The sequence below is a fragment of the Ictidomys tridecemlineatus genome, unplaced genomic scaffold (assembly GCF_052094955.1).
Source record: "Ictidomys tridecemlineatus isolate mIctTri1 unplaced genomic scaffold, mIctTri1.hap1 Scaffold_45, whole genome shotgun sequence".
Taxonomy (NCBI): domain Eukaryota; kingdom Metazoa; phylum Chordata; class Mammalia; order Rodentia; family Sciuridae; genus Ictidomys; species Ictidomys tridecemlineatus.
The window spans coordinates 316,668-334,537 of NW_027522913.1; the positions used below are offsets into that span (position 1 = coordinate 316,668).

Below are 17,870 nucleotides of genomic sequence, written 5' to 3' on the forward strand. Positions count from 1 at the left end.
TTTAAGAGTCTGAGTAAACACACAAGTAAAAGCATCCCTTTCATCAGTCATTCATGGAAGACTCCCCTCCACTGTACGCCCGTGATAAACTGTGCAATATGGCTCCAAGGGCAAAGTTAATTGCAATCGTCAGGCAGGGCCCCAGAAGCAGTGAGCACAGAGAAGAGTGAAGTGGTTCTCTCTGTAGGGAGGGGACAATGTCTGTAGAACCCCCTGACCATGGGAGCTCAGCCTTGGGCACTACTTTTAGGGTTCATGGCAACTTACAGGCAATAACTGAGTAGAGCATTAGGAGGGGCTCCTTACACTTCCTCATTTGTAGCACCCTAGTGTTCTCGTCCATTTGGATCATTACAAGAAGGTACCATCAGCTGAAAGGCCTATTCACATGAGAAATTCATGTCACCTTATCATGGGGGCCCTCTTCCAGGGGGTAGGTCGCTATCTTCTCATGGAGTCGCCTATAAGGCCACCAATCCCGTTCATGTTGGCTCTTCCCCATGATCTAATAGCTTCCAAAGTCCCCAGTTTATAAAATCATCACATTGGAGGTTAGGATTTCAACTTATGGACCTGAGGGGGAGGACACAAATATTCAGCCCATGTCAAGTAATTCATTTAAAGAAATATCTTGTTTTCATCAACCTCAGAGGACCTGTTAATATCAGAGTTTACTTGCCTTTAGCTTTTATCAAGAAGTTTTAGAATTATAGGTTCTGCTAAGGAGGATGAAAAATGAGTAATGCAAGACCCATGCTCTCTGAAAATTTACTAAGTAGAGAAGAAGCATGTTCAAGAATTAGGAAGCCTGTAATCTCAATGGTAAAAGAAAATTTACTTAGTATTTTAATTTAGTTCAGTTCATGTCTGCTTCATGTTTTGTAGACATTTAATTCAAATTCATCCTGACCCTGTGAGTGAGGGGCTGTGAGTTCCTGTCCAAGGGTGAAGGAATGGAGTGCACAACAGAGACCTGTCCAAATCACATGGCCAGAAAGCAGCGAGTGAGCTTAATAGTCATTCTGTTTTCAAAATCCAATGTTCTTTCCATTGTATCTTTCTTCCACTAGACGATTTATTTACTGGATTCAATTTATTTGGGTTTATTTTGATCCCTAGTCAGTTCATGGTTCATGAGGAATAACTAATCTCATTCAGAAAGTAAAATGCCACGTGTTGAGTCACAAGATATTCTTTCATGAAACAGGCCGTGGATAAACATTGATTCACGGCAGCATCTCACAGGACTGCTCTCTTAGCGAAGTTGAAAGGCCTCTTTATGCCTAGAAATAGATCTTCCAGCCAGCACTGGGCCAGGCCTGACTCATGTCATTACCCTGCTGTTAGTCCTGTCTGGGCACTAAACACAGCTTTGTTTTGTAAAACTACTTCACACTGTTGCCAGAGAAATTTAATTGAAATCACATACATATTTTTTTAAACAGAAGTTTTGACTTATAAGAAATTAGTAACATGTTAAGCATTGATTTTTTTTCTTGTTCTACTTATTTTTGAAAGGCATTTCCCTACCACAAGAGAGCAACATAATGTTTTTATTAGAGCATTTTAGTTGTACATAATATTGGGGTTCATTTTGACATAATTATACAAACATGGAATATTCTTTGCCCCAATTCAGTCCTTAGTACCTTCTTTTTCACCCCCTCCTTCTCCGTCTTCCCCTATTCCTGCTCCACTACTCTGATAGTCTTCCTTCTATTTATTTATAGTTTTTTAAATTAGTGCTTTATAGATAAACATAAAGGTGAAATTCACTGTTGTATATTAATACATGTACATAAGATAGTTTGGTCCATTCATTCAGCCATTCTTCCCATTTCCTATGGCTTCTCCCTCTCACTCAATCTCTTTTCTCTATAGGTTCCACTGGTGGATTTTCTATTTTCATGAAGTCCCTCACCTGCCTTCTCTTGTTCCTTGTTTTGGTCTAGATTCTGCATATGAGAAGAAACATTCTATCTTTGACTTTCTGAGTCTGGCTTATTTCACTTACTATGATGTTCTCCAGCTCCATCCATTTATATGCAAATGCTGTAATTTCATTCTTCTTAATAGCTGAGTCAAACTCCTCTGGGTGTTAATACCAATCTTGAGACTTTTTATATATTTAATATATTTATATATGATTATATAGTCAATGTTAAAACAGCATATGTGTAAACAACATAATATTTATTAAACAATAAATGCAAAAGTCCTCTGAGAACTACATTGGATCCCTAGTGAAAGACACAGATTCCCTGAATATTAACCAAGAATATTATCTCTGTTTCTGAAGTTCAGAATGAAAAACAAAGAATCTCAAGGTTGACGCTTGAGCTTGATTCCATTTTCAAATTTTAGACACGTATTTGAGAATTTCATTCCAGGAGGCTAAAAATCAAGTCTAGATGATTTCATGTTTTACGGTTATTTCAGATTTTGTGTTTGTTTGACACTCTTATTACCTTTTTTTTCTTTTAGGTACATTATTTTGAAGAAGTAACAAACTTAATTAACCAACTGCTACTAGAAAATTGGCATGAATTTTCTCACATGTTAACTGGAGACATTAAGTGGGTTTTATCTACGAGAAAAAAAGAAACATTTGATTATTTCAGGAAGACAGAGAAATGTAACTAGAAATTTAACGGTTTAGTATCAGAACACCTGAATTAAAGGGTTGGTTTTGCTAATTGCATGTCATGTGATCTTGAGCTGGGGGTTTGTGCCCACCAAGACTCCATGGTCTCATCTGTTCACTGGGTTCCTAAGATCTGGCTGTCCCAAGGTCGGCTGTCCCAATGACAGCTGACTACATAAACTACATACCTCTTATCAAATGTCAATGGTGAAACTTCTGATGGTGAAAACTTATTTGTCTTAAATTATTTCATCATTGTAAACAGCATAATATTCAAGACACTCTTGTGGTTAATAAAAGATTTTTCAGAGGAAGCAAAATCACCCTGGCCCTATGAGGTTGGAAGCTTAAAATATTATGTTAGTGTTGTTACTTAAAATTACTCTGATGGAAGGATTCTTCATCTAAGCAGCCCATATTAAATTCTGAATGTAATCCTATTGGAAAAATAGAACTACAACATCAGCAATACTCCTTGAGGGCTCTTGTCAATTTGACAGATTTGACAGGCAGACAAATTTAATTTATTAAAATATTCTGTCTAGCATTTTTAAAAGACAAGGGGTTTTTACACTGTAAATGGACTGTTTTCACAGCCTTATTAAAATAAATGCATAAAGTCAGCTGTTTTTCTTTGGAATTCATTAACATGGGATGCAACATTTCAAAAATTTGCAGTCTAGTGACTGATGCTTATATACCTGAAAATTTTGACAAACTTCTCTATCTTTTCCTATAAATGAAATTACTCCTTCTTAAAATAAATGGGAATTCCACTCAAGAAGGAACATTGTGCTTGTGTAGTAGACCAGATCTCATGAAGATATTTCCTGTAGTTAGTAGAGGACTTTAAAAAGCTAGTGAATGCTTTGTGCCAAAGGCCATTGTCAACACATAAACCAGTTCAAGGTTTTTTTGTTTAGTTTTGTTTTTGATTTTTTTTTAAGCAATAGACCTAGGTTTTTATTTTCTTCAAAGAAATTCTATTATTTGTATTGAAGGAATACTGCCAAAGTTAATAAGATTTCCTGTTTTTTTTTTTCCAAAAGGCCATTTTAAAATTGAACATAATATTCTTTGAAATTGAAATATTTGTATGGACTGTGGGCCAAGACCATTTCTTAGAGTTGTCAATTCCCTCAGCAATTGTTCGATCTTGATTACTAATTGGATTTTGGCTGAAGAATCTTGGTCTGAAATTCTTTGCACCTTCCATTTGACTGGCTGGTTTCCTCATGAAGCCTGACGCTTTCATTATTCTTTCCTTTGCCACCTCACCAGCCTCTCTTCACTCTCCTGTGGCCCTGTCCTTCTGTCCATGACCTTGGCCTCTCTCCTTGAGTGAGATGAACCTCTTTAGTCCATCACTGGTGTGGATCTAGACCAATTCCAAGAAGCTTTTATGTTTGCACAGCTTCCTTTGGAGAACTTATCCCAACCCTGAAAACTGAATCTTAAAAAAGCACTCCATCTATCAATCAAGGATCTTGTCTACAGAGATACACTAGGAGGTGAACTGATTTGTAAATCAAATGCTAATAAGATGCTAATCTTCACAGTTCAAAAGCAAGTGGGCTTTGCTTATACACATTTAAGTTATACTTCTACAGACTTTGAAGGACTAAACTCACTCTAAAAGTAGCATTTTACAAAATAATGACATAGGATAGTCTATTATATTTAAATAATGAGTAAAAATATCAATCTATATTCCCAACTATTAATAAAAATCAAAACAAAAAAGCATAATTGTTTTGGAGTCTCCATGTCAGTCAATGATTTTGATTTTTTGGAGCACACATGTTTTCAAATGCTGCTTCCTTATTTTTAACAAATTATACCTTGATAATGGTCTATATTCCAGGCCATAGTGGATGAGAGCAAATGGTGCGCCTGTCTCCACCAGATCTGATTCCTGAAGGCCAAACTGTGTATATATCAACTCAAAGGCTTGCCTTTCATAGGCCCCAACAACTGTTTAAGGAATTGACTTCTCATTAGAAAATTAACATAAAAGTGCACTTTATCCTACTGTGCTTATAGTGGGAGAGCTACTTTTGAATTAAATTAACTGAGTTGAATCACATCAGCATTGGTTGAGCATCAAATATGAACCAGATACTAGCTGCTAATGAACCAAAGACCAAAATGCCAAGATCTCTGACTCAAAATTAAAATCTATTTCAGAAGGCAATCAGATTCCCATTAACTTAAATAATTGTGTTGGGCATAGTTTAGGGGTGGAAAATCGGAATATTAACAGGATACAATGAATGTTAAGTGTTTGGATAAAATGTTCACGAACTCAATGGGAGAGGATCAGTTTGGCTTGCCGTTGCTGCTGAAGAGGGTGTTGAAGGAAAAGTGACTCCACAGAGCAGCCAGTATGTGAACCGGGTCCCTGTTAAAACTCAGGTTTTGACCTGTGCCTGAGGAAGGAAGAAGGATGGTCCACCCAAATGAAACAGCTTAAGCAAAGGGGCAAAAAGGAACGGCTTTTAGAGGAAGGTAAGGCTCAACACAAGGGTTTTCTAGTAAGAATTACTGCGATGGGTCAGGGAGTGAAGCTCCAGAGGCTGGGGGATGGGGAGGGAGGACAGACTGGAACAGAGTTTGCCTGGACCAGAGGACCTGGATTTTTTTTTAAGAGAGAGAGAGAGAATTTTTTAATATTTATTTTTCAGTTATCGGTGGATACAACATCTTTGTTCTATTTGTATGGGGTGCTGAGGACTGAACCCAGAGCCCTGCGCATGCCAGGCAAGCATGCTACCGCTTGAGCCACATCCTCAGCCCAGAGAGAACCTGGATTTTATCCTGTAAGTTATGGAAAATCCTTAAAAGGCTTTGAGAAAGCAACCAGGGCAGAGAAGATTTGGTTTAGACAGTTATTTTGCTGTTCTGTAGAGGACAGAGTAACTTGTTCTGCTCCTGTCTTCTTGTGTATATCCTGTCTCATAAAATCATACACAAATAAGTGCTTGCATGTGCAGGACACGGACCTCTGAGATTGGAATAGTGAGACCTGCAGACTGGAAAAATCTCCTCCCTCATCTCCTCTGGAAATTGTTCTCTGGGCAAAAGCTACATTTAACCAGAATTCCTATTTACCTGAATTTCTAATCCCAAATTAGAATATTTCATATTTCATATTACTCCATTCTTGAGTTCTGATACTGTTTTACTCAAAAGGATATTATGTCTTAAAAATCCCAAAATAAAATGACTTTCCTTAGACACTGACAACCATAACCATGGCCAAGACCAGATTGAACTCTATTAAATACCCAGAGGATAGTACCTACTTGGAAAAGTTTGGGTGCACCCCCTAAGAGATTCGGGGAAAATATCAAATATGAAAGCATGTATACTTCATAAGATATTAATCTAGTTACATTTTTAATGCTCTATTGCATTTCAAATTATTTCAAATTATTCTAGCTGTTCAACCAGCCTGAAGGTTCAAATGCAAAAGACACTGGTTTTTTCCATCTCCCCCTCCTCTCCACCCTTCCCCACTGCTGGAATGTCAGGGACACTGATTATTTTTTTTGCATACAGAAGAAGGTATGTTTACTTAATGGTACAATGAGGAGAATTTAACTATCCAAAATGTGAACAGGACATGGGTTTTCAGTAGATTCCTTGATTCCGTATCTTTGGCAGACTAGGGCTCATTTACCAAAGAAGCCCATATGCGAAGTGTCTCGTTTTATCTTTAATTTTTGAAAGTCAATCCTCAGCTGTCTTCTAAATTTGCAACTCTCAAAGCTATCTCACCTAGGAGGAAATTAAATTACCAAGAGGAGAAAAATCTGTATTTTCATGGTAATGAAACTCATAAAGTTCATTCATAAAGAAATGTATATGCTAGTACAACCAGGACAGAAAAACTTTATAAACTGTGTGTGGCTAATCTCTCATCATGTGCTGTATAATGTAATGCAAAGTTAGTTCTTCATCATCGGGGCTTATTTTCTAAACAGCAACTAATTTTCAACTTTATGGTTCTTAGAATTACGTATAAGTTGAGAGATATACTTTAGGATATCTCTATTATGTGGGGATTACTGAGGCACACCTATGTTTCTCCCTTCCTCAGTTCTTCTTTCATTCACTCAATAGTGAATTCAAGTGCTAGGCCTTGCAACTTCAGTGGCTGAGGCTGAGGCTGGAGGATGTAGAGGTCAAAGCCAGCCTCAGCAATTTAGCAGGTCACTTAGCAACTCATCGAGACCCTGTCTATAAATAAAATACAAAAAAGAGCTGGGGGTGTGGCTCAGTAGTTAAGCACCCCTGGGTTCAATCCTCAGTACCAAAAAAAAGTGTAAGTCAGAATCCTCCCAACCAGACATTATAGACTGGCAATCAGGTAAAAGGGACAGGATTCAAAGTCAAGACAGCATGAATGACAACTTCATCTTTTACAAATGGTCCTATGTGGCCTAATGTTGTAGTGTAGATATGAACTGTCCCCCCAAAAGTCCATGTGTGAGACAATGCAAGAATGCTCAGAGGTGAATTGATTAGATTATGAGAGCTGGAACCTTATCAGTTCATCATTTCACTTACATAGATTATGGGTGGTAGATGTAGGCAGGTGCTGGGTATGACTGGAGGAGGTAGGTCACCGGGGCGTGACTTTGGGGTGTATACTTTGTCCTAGGTGAGTGGAACTCTCTCTGCTTCCCAGTGGCCATGTCCGGAGCTGCTTTCTCCTGCCATGCCCTTCCACCATGATGGGCTGCCTCACCTTGGGCGAAGAGCTATGAAGTTGGTTGTCCAAGGCCTGAACCTCTAAAACTGTGAGTCAGAATCAACTTTTCTTCCTTTAAGTTGTTCTCGTCAAGTCTTTTGGTCATAGCAATGAAAGCTGACCAAAGCACCTGAGTGTACGCTGAGAACTGAGGGAAATGCAGGTGAGTGAAGACAGGCTCACATTGTGGAGGCCACTGCTGCCCACTAAGGAGCAAGACCTTCACTTTGTGAGTGATGCGTCTGTATTTGGAAAGATCGCCATGGCTGCAGGTGTTTGGATAGAGGAGCTAAAGGGAGGAAGCTGTGTGGACAGCCAGGTACCTATCGAGGATCCAGATGGGATAAGCAGCAGGTAGACCCAAAGTCAGTGGCAGGGTGATTCTGACAGTGTCTAGAAGATATTCTTCATACGTTCACATACAGGATGGTGTGTCTTATAAAATACAACCAGAAGAGTCACGGATAGAGATGCCTGGGACACCCATCTGAACCTATGCACAAACCAATCCTCTCTCAATGATTATGGGGCTATAAACTCCTCTTTCTGAGGCTTCTCCTGAAATCTATACTTGTCCCTGAACCTGAATCTGGTTTTTGCCTTCAAACACACACAAGCAATCCGTCAAGACCTCAGGCTGTGTCCGATGGAAAACATCTGGGACACAGTGGCTTTCTCAGAAATGCAGAAGTTCTCTGTGTAGAATTATGAGGTAATATACTAGATGTGTAGTTACATTTGAACTTCAGGTGAGCACAATTGAATATAAGTGTGACCTAAGTATTGCACAGGAGATACTTAATCCCAAAACAGTTGTCATCTATATGAAATTCCAGTATAACTGATAATCATGTTATTTGTTGTTGTTGTTGTTGTTTCAGCTAAATATGATAATCCTTCCTCTGGGCTTTACCTCACATTGGCTCAGACATCCAAGGCAGACACTTTCACAAGAAGCAGGAGGAGAAAAAGTGTGTGCTGTTGGGAGATAGGATGCTTTACAAAGCCACTGTCAGTATGACCCCAGGTCTGAGCATCCTCTGGGAGAATCTAAAATCTGAAAAGAGTGGACTTGGAACTGAGCAGAGAACTGATGTTTTGCAAGACTGTTGGAGGGAATTTAGAACAACATATTTGCCAAAGGAAGTATCAATATACTTATAATAGAAAAGCTCTCAAGTGTCCCATGGTGGTATGAGCAGAACATTAGTGTCCCTATCATGGATTGATGGCAAGAATTTTCTTTGGAAGCATGTATAAGAATTGGCGATATATAACATTTGTTTGTTTGTCTGTTTGCTTTAGTATTAAATGAAGCTAGAATTAACTTTTGGAGCATTTATTTTGTCCTAGAATTTTAAGGCACCTAATATCTCATAAGCGCTTACCCTTTGGGAAAAAATAAGTTCAGAATTCATGTTCACAAAAAGTAATTGGATTATAAAAGTCATCAGGCACAGCAGTTATTTTTTATATAAATGAGTAATATTTATTTAGGGAAACACCCTCAACCAAACTGCAAAGCTAATCTTCCCATAGAGCTGAGGGTATATTCCAATAAGGCTTTATCTACATTTTTCGCAAGAGCTTCAATAATAAGCTTCCTTCTGCAGGAATAATCTTGTGATTTCATGCAAGAAAGATTCTTTCTTTGAGGTGAATGAGATACGAAGTTGTAAGAAGTTACAGTCAGAATTATTAGTTTGCTTTCCCCTTTCGGATCAAATGACAAGAGAGTATATTCTTGTTTTCCTGGAATCCTTGATATTTTTTTCTAGAAGCAAACTGGATATTCCAAATGCCTGAAATCAATCAGCCTAAGCCTCACATTGTGTGTTTACGTAGCTGAGGTGCTAAAACCCTGCCAACTTATTAAGTGCTTTCTGTTTCACTCTGCAGGTGAACCAAGTGGTGTGCTTTCCAAGTTTCCTGGTGATCAGGTTTCTGGAGAGCTGCCCTAAACTTGTATTTAGGGAGCACCTACAATGTGCCTTGTTCCATCAGCCATCAGAGAGAATGTTACAGGAACATAGCCCAGGAACCTGTTAACTGGGTGTTCTGCCATCAAAAGCAAGAATTTAAGAGTATCCTTCAGCAACAAGTACAGGAAAGACTATTTTTTTTCACAATATATTCAAATATTTAAACCTGTTATAGTGCAAGTCCGAATGTGATAAACTTTCAACCTTAAAGGTAAGCTTTGAGTTATAAAATCAGAGAATTACAGGAATTATTGAATTGTTGAAAATAGGGTTCCAGATTTTCTCAGATTTTGAAAATAGGGTTCCAGATTTTGTTCATTTAAAACAAAGCACAGCCATCCCCTGTGGAAAAGCTGTTAGCTCATATCATCCCATAACCTCCCACTGCATCCTGGTCCCTGTTTTCCAACCTGCTTCCCAACCTTTTCAGTTTTCCTTTGAATCTTATTATATTATTATTATTTATTTTTTTTTAGAGAAGCCATGTCCATACTTCAAAAGTGAGATTTAAGCTAACCCTGTGGCTTTCACAGTTTCTCCTTGTTGCTAATGTTTAGTTTCAGGTGTAACCTCTTGCTGTGCAGTTGCCCCTTAGCTGTTTTTGATCTCCAGATCTTTTAGACCCACTTACATAAATCTCAAAGTCACTCTTCATTTTGTTTTAAAAATTCTGTATGTTTATGAATGTGTACAGATGTAATATGCATGTATATAGTACGCATATATTTACATATGTGTTCATATGCATGTAAATATACTTAACAAATATGTATATTCTGCTAATAACTAATACTTTTCAACAAAAATAAATTGGCATGCATCTAAGATAAACATTCTCTAAATGAAATTCTTTATATTTCAAGAGACCTGGAAACCTGTATTTTTGAACTGCAGACATTTCCTGTGTGGCAAATCATCTCTATGAAGCAAATATTAACTAGATTTTCTTCCATTATTTCAAAGAGAAAACCTGGCTGCAGGTAGAGGTGAAGCTCAGTAGTAGGGCATGTGCTTAGCATCTGAGACCTTGGGTTCAAACCCCAGCAATGGGGGTGGGGGGTGGGGGGGAGAGAAAGAGCTTTGACTATTTGCATGTGATGCATTTGGATAAAAGAAATTTAGGTGGCCCTATTATGACTATGCAATTTATTGTTAATCTAACTGAAACTTGACCCTGCTCCTTTCATTGATCAGATGATGAACACATTTAACTCTTAGGGATGTTGAAAGCATACAGAACATAAGTAATCAATAAAGTGATGTTTGAAGACTGTTAGAATACACTCATGATTCAGGTAATGAATTATTTTGTAAACATCAATAAATGCTTTTCTTAAAAATAGTCACTATTCAAAAAAAAGTGTTCACCAAAGAAATATGATACATAAGGGAAGAAAAATAAGACAATTTAAAAGAAATCTAGTGAAATCATCTGATGTCACTGAGCTGACAACACTGTTTCTGTGTTTGATTTTATATCTGGCACAGGTATTTTCTAACTGCAAGTTTATTTATATGAATATTTTAAAATGCTGTTATGACAGAGACTTAAAAGTTTTAAATGTTTTAAAATATATCATTGGGCTCATTGATATATTTTTAAATTAAAAAATAAATGCAACATATGTAACTTCTACAGGATTTCTCTTTTAAAAGAAGGAATACCTTATAGAATATCATCATTACAGGCTCAGAAACTATGCCGAGTCTCTCTCTCTCTCTCTCTCTCTCTCTCTCTCTCTCTCTCTCTCTCTCTCTCTCTCTCTCAAAAGAAAATAAGTAGTAAAGCACTCTTAGAAGGATCTGGCTTTTTACTTTTTTTTTTTTAGTAGTAGTAATTTTCTTTACAGAATCGCCCCCTGAAAGTGGAGATAGAATAGAGGGAACTTTGCTTTGTACTGGAGACGGTTGAGCAGAAACACTTTCTACTTCATGGTACCTCATGGACTATGACACTGTCGTCCTCTGAGGACAAGTAAGACTAGAATTAAATTTCTGGCCTGTATTAAAATATGAATAGACTTGTGGCTTCATTTCTGTAACTTTGGTACAATTTAGAAATAGTGAATTCACCCCTAATAAAAGTAGGGGTGCCCTTGCCAACTATCAAAGGAACTTTCATCTTCTTGGATTCAGTAGCATCCTTAATAACACCCTGAAAAACACACACTTTTTTCCCCCAGGATAAAGCACCTAGATGTATTATTATTATTAGAATTATTTTGGTATTAGTTTTTACCAGCATTGAGGAAGAGATAATTATTTCAAAAGAAATCTGAGAAGCCTTAAAAATCTTTCAAGTTTCTTCCGTAACCAGTGTTTTTTAATGGTGAATCTGTAAGAAGTATTATTACCAGCCAAATCCTTAATAGACCAATACAATAATGAAACTACTTTAACTGCCCAACTCTTATTTTATTGCCATCTAGTTTCAGGAATTCTGAATCTGGAAAACAATTCCTCAATTAAAATGACACTCTTCTTAAGAGAGACATTAGATTAAGTGTCATCAGAGGAAATAAATTCCAGCATTAGGTTAAGATAGAGACTGATTAATTTCTTTTGCAGAACTCTGACTTTTTGAGTGACAGGTGGAAGACAAAATGTCAAGAAGGACTCCTGTTAGAACAAGTGCTTAGGATGGTTTTTAATATAGCAGGGAGCCAAGATACAGTAGTAGGACACAGTAAAGAATATGGAGTATGTGGATACAATAAAGAATTTTGATTTATGATCTGCCATCTGTTATTGAGAAGAATAAGTTAGGGAAATAGATGACTTTCAGTTCTCCATACATGCAAAGTTAAGATAGTTATTATAAAAGTTTTGCTGTTGCATGTGCTGAAAGAGAAGCATATACATTTAAACATTTTCAAAAAAATAAATCACTCAGTAGGCTTAAGAAAAATACTTTAGTTCATATTTTATTGATCCGACCTTTTGATTCAAGGTCAGGAAATGAATCCAGAATAAAAACCAACAAAACACAAAACAAAACCACACTCGCACACACACACACACACACACACACACACACACACACACAACAGAAATGAATCATTTACCATGGAAAAGGCATTTCCAGTCTCAGCTAACCTCGACTAGTTTTTATTGCATTATTTTTGAAATGCCAGAAACTGGCTTTGGCCATAATATTTGCTGTCCAACTAAATTGTAGCTGTTATTATGCAATTGCTTGCAACAATTAGCTAAACACCATTATTTGACAAATTCCCTCAAAAGAGACAGATGCTGTAAGGTGTCGTAATACACAGAGCCAAGTCACAGTCAGTCAGTAACAGTCAGTCAGACTGGGGCTGCAGCCCAAGGACAGAAGTTTGTAAACCCTTGCTCAAGGAATGAGTTTCATACAACCTTAAGATTTTGGAAAATATATTTTTGTCCCTGTTTTCAGGAATGAATTGTGGGACTAGCTAAAGAAGGGGCAGGGAGTGGAGGGGGGGGGACACACAAACTCTAGATTCCTTTTTAAGGAGATCAGGAGAAGATAAAAAGTAGAAATGCAAATGTGAAATGGTAATGATACACAACATGGAGAAAAGAACCATCACAGAACCTGCTAGCGATTTCCACCAAAGCAGTAAACCCTTTAACTAAAAGAAATTCAGTACAATATACACATTAATCAACAACTCCACCATTACTAGGGCTGCTTTTTAAGCCAATAAAATAAAATAAAATAAAATAACTACAATATTCAAAAACAGAATTCTCATACAATTTGAGAAAGAATAGAGTGAAAAGGCAAATGTTAGCTAAGCTCTTAGCTAAATCCACTCTTAATGGCCCCCAGTATTTAAACTATCATGGATTAAAGCCATGAAAATAAAAATTTCAATTTGAAATTTTATTAGCATGTTGCTAAAATGGTCAATAAAAACATCAACACGATAGGCTTTGTTGACATAGTTGGAAAACTGCTCTCTCGTTTTTTCAAACTTGATTTCCTTTCCCCCACCTTCTAAGATTTCTATGTTAGGAAAAGCCAAACTAAATACTCTGGCTATGGTGTTGTCATAATGCTGGTTTCTGGAATGTTGCCGTGTCCTCCCCCTCCCACTCCTCCAATCCCTTTAAAAATATGACTATTTTTGAAATGCAGCCCGAGGAGGGAGTAATCAAGGGTTCAGAACAATAAGCCGCCCTTCTGCACCCATTCAAGTTCCCAGACACCAGGTGAACTATGTCCTTTTCCCGGGTAGGGCCCGCTCTCCACATCAAATTAGCCATGCTATTGTCCTCCCAGACCGGAAGGCTTCCCTTCTGCCAAGGAGGGAGACTCACAGGCAAATGCGGGTGGGGTGGCGTCTGCTCCCTCTGGTGCAAAGAACAGGAAGCAAAAACTATCTAGCTTAGCCCAGATCCTGGAATAAAGTAAGGAGACCTGGGGCTGGAGAGCCGGAAGAGTCCCAGGCAGCCTCAGGATAACCCAGAGTCCTGAAGTGCTTTCTTGCAGAACTATTCACCAGTGCACAAGGGGCAGGCTTGATTTCTTGGAAATCCTGCATTCTGGGGACACATTCATACAGGAGGTGAACGGTGCCCTGAAAAGACCAATCCTCGCCTCCGACTGGCCTGTCTGCACATTTGGGGTATTGAAGTTCCCTTTTTCCTAATGGATAATTTCCCTCAAGCCACTGATCCTTGACTCACGGGAAAGGTCACGTCCCTGCTCTCCTCTGCCCCTTTCCCTTCTCCCTTTACAACTCAAGGGAAAAGCACTCTCTGGGGTCTCCCAACACCGTTACCACCACTGAGGTTCTCAGCGAGGCGCGCGCAGCTGCGCCCTTTCAGTCCCAGGGTCAGTTCCTGAGACTTCCTGCCGCTGGCCGGCGGGGTGCAAGGGTGCAGCCCCTCGCACAGACCACCAGCGGCTGACGCACGCGGGGGTGGGTTGGGGATCAAGAACTGCCTGCCAGCCGCGAAGCCTGCCCGGCACAGACTGGAAGGGAATCCGGCGCTGGACACAGGCGGGGCAGGCAGGCTACTCCTTGTCGTCCACCAAGTCGGCCAGCTCCTGGAGCACTCTCAGGCGGCCACTGGCGTCGATGCGGCGCTTCTCGCGGATGAGGTCTTCCAGGCTGTGAAACCGGGCAGTGTGGATTTTGTTTTCCCCCAGATGCACATTAAGATAGTACTGCTGCTGCGGGGGCTGCGTAGCGGTCCGGCTTTGAATTCCCGCTTGCTGAAGCCGCACCAGGCGGCGAAGCTTTCCGAGTTCGTCCAGCAGATCTCCTCGCTCTTGAGGCCCAGGTGGCCGCAGGCGTTCTGCACCACCAGCTCGGCCATCAGCGGGCGGTAGCGGTACCAGCTATTCACCACCCGGCCCACGTTGGCCGCGCCCGCCTTGTACAGGCTGTCCTGGCGGATCTCGCCTTGGTGCAGGTGGATAATGTGCCCGCCGCCCATGTACACCGCCCAGTGCCGGACCGGCGCTGGCGGCTCCCGAGCCGGCTGTAGCCACAGCAGCTCCAGCAGGTCGCCGGGCTCACAGAGCGCTGGGAGCGCGGGGACAGCGTAGACGCTCAGGTCCGCGCCCTGAGGGCCGCCGCTCACTTTGGAAAAGATGCATTCCTGGCCCCGAAAGGCGGAGAACTGAGTCTCGTTAAGGACTAGTTGGTGCAGCAGGTGGTGGTGGTGGCGGCTAGGGCTCTCTGGGCAGGGGGTGCAGCCTGGGGGGGCCTTCACGCCAAACTTGTCGGGTTGCCCGCGTTCATCCAGGTCCTCCTCCTCATCCGAGAAGAAGTAGGCGACCCCGACCAGAAGTTCATCCTTCTCAATCCCGGACGGGTCCCCTGTGGGCAACTCGCTGTAGTTGAGGTGGGTGATGCGGTCCAGTTGGTTGCCCATCAATGACGCGGCGAGGCGAGGGCCAGGAACTAGGATCTGCGGAAGAAGAGGAGAAACAGACACCATCAGAGTCAGGGGGACTCTAATGTCCCTCCAAGATGGACAGTGCCCCTGGGAGCTGCCCGCCCGCGCACGCCCCGCATTATTGTCACCTGCGCCAGCCGAGTTCCCTGTGCCTCCCTGTGGTGGGGAAGGAGGTACAGAAGCTACCAGTCCCGCGGGCCAGAGCGGACGCCACCAGCCACCACAGGGCCTCAGACCCTGTCCGGGAAGCCTATTCTAACTCCCACAAGAGAAAATGCAGGCGGGCTGGAGATGATGCGAAGTCCCAATAGGGAGAACGTGGACTGTGGCAGCGTAGGAGACAGACGCCCAAGGAAGGACAGAGGGTGGGTTGGGAGGCAGAAGGGACGTCTAAGGCCAGAGAGCTTGAAGAAAGCTGAGCCCACATGTAAGTCCCCACCCTCTCTCGCCCACCTCCCAGTTTTGCCCTAGGTTGCACCCCACCCCTGACCGCGGTTTATACAATGACAATCGGACACATTCCCAGGTATTCACTAAATACCAGCAAAATTCTGCACAGTGACACTGACAGGCTGGTACATACACCCACAATGACAAACCCTCGCGACGACACATTGGCACACTTAGACGCCCTCCCCCCATTCGTACACAATTCCAAACCGAGCTTGCACCCTTGCTAATGCATGTATACTCAAGCACCCGGGCACACCTGCCCAAGCAGGCAGGTGCACTCTGCCCCTTACTTTGCCTGCTTTTAACCCAGCAGAGCCAATCGGACTGCGCCAGGGCGAGGCTGCTCTAAAATAACCTAACAAAGAGACCGGGAAGCCAGTGCAGAATATTAGTGCAGTGTGTGTGTGTGTGTGTGTGTGTGTGTGTGTGTGTGTGTGTGTGTAGAGGTTTACTTTCATCCCAAATACCCCTTTCTTCCTACCCAATACACGATCCAAACAATCAGTCGGAAAAAAAAATACGTTTCCGAGGCAAAGAATGCCGCCTCTCCATACCGGTGATTTCCCTGCTCCTGAACCCCCAAACTCCTTTAAAGTCTCCTGGTCCCCATGGGTGCTGCGGAGACGGCGGTGGCGAATGGGTCCCGGACTGTGCGTGAGGCTGTGGCTCAGCTCTACCCCTCGCCGAATCCTGCTTTGCTGCTGTGCCCGGCGCCGGCGCCGTACCGGTGCGCTCCTGTCTTCGCTAGCTGCAAGGGTGCTCCACCTGGGCAGTCGGGGCTGGGCTGTGCTTTCCTACAGCCGCGCGGACGACTCTAAGTAGCCTGAGCGGCAGCTCTAGGGCCCGCCCCGGAACTCGCTCATTGGCTGGAGTGGGTGCCCGGGCCCTGCCAATCTCAGCCAGAGGGGGAAGGATCAGGGGCGGGTCTCTGGTGCGCTCCACCTCGCCCGGCCCCCGCGCACCCGAACGCACACAGCCCCCAGGAGCGTAGGTGTGAGCCTGGGTGGGGAGCGCTAGCTAGGCACGGCGCAGCTGTACTGCGCTGCTGAGCGGTGTCACCCGCGTCCCCAGTCTCCTCCGAGCTGATTGTAAATGAGCTGATTGTAACACAGTCCGCCCGCGTTCCATGTTCCCTGTTCCGAAGGACAGACTTCAGGAGGGAAGCTGAGTCTGGGGGTGGAGAGAAAAAAAGAACAACAAAAAAAAAACACCGTGTACGCAGCGCATCTTAGCCCCGGCGCTGCGGGTATTCGCGGGTAGGGAGCGAAATCGCCTAAGGCGGTCCGTAGGTCTGTGCCGGGACTCTGGAATCTCGGTTCCTGATGACCCTTGGGCTGGTCCTTGGCTTAAAGACCCTTTTCCATCCAGGCACAGATGCTTTTGAAATTGCGGTGGTGGTGTTTAGCTCCTTTGCTTTCAGCCAAATGAAGGTGCTGACCCGGTGCTGGTGCCTGGTTTAAAAGGAGAGAGAGATGTCAATTGCAACCCAAAAGTCTGAGTCTTTGCCGGCCTCTTCCCTGACTCTGCCTGGTTTTGTCCTCCATTTTTTTACCCTTATGAAAGGGGTGCATCACAAGTGCCCACAGTAGGACTTGTGTTTCCTAAGCCCCAGAATCGCCATTGGTAAGGGATTTTTGTTTGGTTTTGTGGGAGAATGGTATTATTCAGTAATTCCTAACGGCGTTTCTGGATGAGAACTTCATGAATGAATGCCCCCTGGATATTGGATGCTAAAAAACGACGGTCACAATACAGAATTTTAGACCAGCAATTTTCGGAGTTAGGACTTTAAGCCTCAAGAAGTTCCTAGACTTCGGTTCTAGTCTCCATGATGCTCATGCTTAAGACTGGACTTAGGCTATTTATTTATTATTTATTTATCAAACCCATGGCGTTTGTGCCTGTAGATTTTCTCTCTAGAGAGAATTTGATGTTCCCTCTTTGTACCCCCTGCACAGCTGTCACAGGCTCTATTAGTGCATCTCCCCTGCTTTATCACATACTTGTGTTGATTTACCTCCTTTTTAAAAACTGAGCTCCATGAGCACAGACTTGCTTGGTGCACAGCTTCGTATTCATGGCCTCCTCAATGCTGCGTGTACAATGGGCTCAATGGGAACAATAAAAAGGGAAATAGCCT

At 42.1% G+C, this 17,870-nt stretch overlaps 1 pseudogene across 1 annotated transcript; it reads right to left on the reverse strand.

Annotated features, from left to right (window-relative positions):
* Positions 1-12,014: 12,014 nt before the first annotated feature.
* Positions 12,015-16,443, reverse strand: LOC144373634 (protein LRATD1-like; annotated as a pseudogene). The gene is made up of 2 exons (XR_013433228.1): positions 16,285-16,443; positions 12,015-15,289 (listed from the first exon to the last, which is right to left on the reverse strand). The product of XR_013433228.1 is annotated as a protein LRATD1-like (transcript).
* Between the last annotated feature and the right edge of the window lie 1,427 nt (positions 16,444-17,870).